This window comes from Muntiacus reevesi, chromosome 2 (assembly GCF_963930625.1).
Source record: "Muntiacus reevesi chromosome 2, mMunRee1.1, whole genome shotgun sequence".
NCBI lineage: Eukaryota > Metazoa > Chordata > Mammalia > Artiodactyla > Cervidae > Muntiacus > Muntiacus reevesi.
In genome coordinates, this window is record NC_089250.1 from 64722846 (window position 1) to 64726954 (window position 4109).

Genomic DNA, 4109 nt, shown 5'->3' on the forward strand with positions numbered 1-4109 from the left:
GAAGTAATAAGGATAAAGTTCACTGATATATCATAGAAGGTGGCTTTGGAAATGTGGAAAGCTTCCTAGGTCAGTCCGTCTTTGGTGAACAGATGGGGAAATGGGCCTGGAGGAGAGGAGGCAGAGGAGAGCAAGGTCACATTGGAAGATCGTTGAAATGGGGCCCATGGCCTCAGCTTCCTGCCACTAGCAGTGTGAAGCGGGGAGGGACAGAGTTCAGGTTTGGAAAAAGTGGTGAGGCCTCCCTTTGTAGACATTCCACAAGTTGCCAGGAAGAGAGGTGAGAGGCCAGAACTGCTCAAATGGCCAGCCTGTGGAGAAGGTTCATGTTCACCCATATCTGACACTGCACTCTCGAACATCTGGGCCCCTCATGAGGAGAAGGCCGTACAGGCAGGGATTTCTCTCCAAGAGGCAAAAATCCCTGGATGGTCCTGGGCAAGCTCGTGGCCAAGCAGGACTCTGGCCTCTCAGGAAAGAGCACTGTCGAGGTGTTCCTCTCCCTTTTAGGATACTGTCATTTCAGGGCTTATAAAAAAATATAAATTAAAAAAAAATTTTTTTATTTAAAATTTAAAATTTACTTTAAAAAAAATAAAATTCAGGGGATTCCTGTGGAGGTGCTGACACACGGCCTCCCAGGTGAGGTCTCTCCCTAACTCCATCAGCCCTGATGACCTAGCACTGTAATCACGCGCCTACAGGACTACCCGGGGCCCTTCCTCCTGCTGAGTTCCTCAAGCAGCGCACAGTCTTCTCAGGTTCTGGGTTTGGCACAGGGCCTGGCAAATACTCCCTGTAGGAGAGCTGGATGATCAGATCGCATCCCTAAGAAGCTAGGGTCAGTGGAGGGCAGTGGGGGCACAGGAGAGAGGAGAACAGGTGTGAAGACTCAGCCTCAAGCCAAGCTCCAGCGGGTGCTATGATCCGTTTTACTGGTGAGGAAACAGGCTCAGGGACATATGGGCACAGAGGCGGGGGCAGAGGGTCCAGGCTCCCCAAAACCTCGTCTCTCATGTCTGTCAGCCCTAAGTCGTTCCCCAAGTTTACCCCACCAAGACCTAACAGCCGAGAGGGAGACCCAGGGCTTCTGTCTGAAACCTTCAGCTGCTGCTCAGCCAGCTACTCCCTTTTACCTTAGGAACACTCTATACTCCAAGTTTTCCTCATGTTATGGACTTCTCTCCCTGAAGCTGGCAGACCAAACTCTGCCCCTCTTCTGGCTTTAGTCAGGATCACCTTCCCTTGCTTGCCAAGGGTAGAACTGCTTAGTTCTTCCTTCTTTCCAGAGCAGTGACCCTTTCTCCCACTGGGGGTGGGGTGGGGGAGGGGGTTGGGAATGAGGCTGAGCTTTGCACTAGATGCCAGGAGCCTGGGTTCTGGCTTGGCCAGCTGACCAAACGCAAGAACGACCCCTCCCTGATGGCTTCCTGTGGCTATTCAATGGGATTCTCTCCTCTTTCTCTGTCTTCCCTCCCCAGCCTGCTTTTCACCCTGCCTTGTCTTCCTCATCCACCATGGCTCCTTGGATCCACTTCTCCCCATCTGTGATGATCTAGAAAGGGCAGAGGCCTTCCTGCCAGTTCTGCTGCTTTCACTGCTAAAATGCTATCGTGTTTCCCACTGAAAAAAATCCCATCGTAAGTTACATGCTGCTGTGATTGGGTCACCCCCTATCCCCAGCAGATCCGTATCTGTGATGGTTACATCAGCTGGGAACCGAAGGCTTCTCACTCAGGACTGAGTTTGTGGGCCTGCCACCAACATGTCAACCTTAGACCCTTCTCAGTGTCTCCCAACATTGCCCTGCAGGGCAGCCAGATCCTGATGGTCCTTCCTGTTATTTTTAGCCCAGTCTCTTTAGTTATAAGCCAGAGATGCTTTGATTAGACAGTGAGAAATAACATCTCCTTTATTATTTCATGGCTCCAACATTCACATTTGTCTTCAGATCTCAGCCTGAACCTCAATTCTCCCCAGCCTACACCAGGTCCTCTCCTCTTGGGGCACTTGTTATATCTTATCTGTGGGATTATCTGCCCAATGTCATTCTCTTTAGCTCAGATGACTCCCTGATGACAGAGACGATCCACCGTGTCCACTGTGTGGCCCCAAGGCCTAGTCCCGTACAGGATTCCATATGGCTTAAGTACCTTGGCTTAAATAACAACGCAAGCCCCTGGGAGGTAGGGGAAACCCAGTCATTGAGGAAGTCTGCATGAACATTAGCACTCAACAGAGGGCTGAGTGAAGTCACCTGGGCAAGTGGATCTCTCGGGAGAGGGAAGAAGTCTAGGAAGGCCTCCTGGTACGATGATTAAATCATAAAGCACATGCAGGCTGCCCTGCAAGGGCAATACCACGTCCCCAGAGCTCAGTCACCTTCCTCAAGAACATCCAGGAGGACACGAAGATCCTAGGAGAAAGGATTTCCTGTATGTTAGGGGTAGGAAGACTGTGTTTGCTCCAAAAACCACATTTTACCTATAAGGAAACAGAGGACCAGACGAAGGCATGGACCAGCTCCTACAAAAGCCCAGACCAAGGCCTCATGGGATCTTGTGGTTACCAGGAACAGCCATTTCACACTAGGAGCCACAGAGACCACCAGAATTGCTGGGTGTGGTTTTCTAAGACCTCGTACCTTGCTCTTTTGCAGGAGAGGCATCTCCTTCTCATTTTCCTGAAAGGCATTTCAGGAGGAGGGGCTGGGTGCTGCCACAGTAAGATGGAGAGCAGCGCTGGACAGACAGAACGCTGATCTGGCAGTCACCCTGGGGAGGGGCGGCCTGCAGGCTCCCTGATGAAAGGGCCACAAATCTTTCGGAGGGAGGCCTGTTTGTGACTCTTTAGTGAGCCTGACCTGTCACAGAAGGCTGCTTTCTAGAGGAGAGCAAAATAAGCAATAATCTTGGCTTCATTTGTCATCCAGGTGTCTCCATGGGAGAGCATGGCCACAAAAGCCTTTTTTGCTTGTTTGTTTTGTTTTTGGAATTTGCAGTTGTCTATTTTCTTAAGTCTTCCCACTAGGCTAGAGTCATGAGCTCCTGGAGAGTCAGGCCCGGGTCTTGGCCCTGAAATCCCCAGCAAGCCCAGGACAGGGGCTCAGTGTTTGCTGAACAAATCATCCCTTCCATGTGTAGGACTCCTCAGCTTGACAAGACTCTGTTGAACCACAAAATACATCCAGAAACCCAGAAGAAAAAAAAAGAATGCAGAGAGAAAAAACAGAAGCATCAGAAAGGAAAACACCCAGCAGATGTAATCAATGTTTGGTTCTCTGAAAATACCTTTAAAATGAACAAACCTTTGGCAAGTTTTGACCAAGAAAAGAGAAAGCACTGATAGGCAACAACAGTAGGAATGAAAAAGAGATAAACGGACAATGAGGAGATTGGAAAGGGCAGGAGAAAACTACACAGTACTTTATAGCAATAAATTGGCAAACTGGGTAAAAAGACCCAAGTTCTTTCACAACAATAAACTCTCACAATAGTCCTGTGCCTTGGACAGGCAGTGCTCCTGTTATGTTTTCTAGGAGACAAGATGGAGCGGTGGACACCCAGCATGGGGCCCTGACAAGGCACCTGGCTTTGTCTCAAAGGTCACGGCCACGGGAGCACGTGCACATCGACAGCACAGAACCACGCTTCCAGCCATCGCCTGGAGCCCCCTGCGTGGCCGGCTAGCCTTATTTATTTTTCCACTTGGAATGCTGTAAGGGGTTTCACTTTATTTTTACTTCAAAAGCAGCGCCATAAAAATCCTTGATGATTAGAGCTCCAGCTGTCTTAAGTTGTTTGTCAAGGGATCGGTTACTCCAATCTCCTACGGAGGGAAACAGTTTCAGGCGAGAAGCCATGGGAGCTGAGAAACGCACATGTCTCCTCTCTGAAAACTTTCAGGCTCCCTCCTGTTCACCGCCTGGCCTGCCCTCTGCTCCCCCACCCCCAATCCCACCATCTGCTCTCCAGAGAGCAGATCGAATTTTCAGGCTAAGGTACTCTGGCGCCAAGGACTCTGCCCCTCCATGCTACCCCCTGCCCCCCACCAACTTAGAAATCCAATACCACGACCCAAATGGACTGTAGCCACATAAAACCACAGAG

The 4109-nt window shown here is 50.1% G+C and overlaps 1 long non-coding RNA gene across 1 annotated transcript in view; it reads right to left on the reverse strand.

Moving 5' to 3' along the window:
• The window catches only part of LOC136159581 (uncharacterized), a 30469-nt gene that overhangs the window by 16237 nt on the left and 10123 nt on the right, over positions 1-4109 (reverse strand). The window lies entirely within an intron of this gene.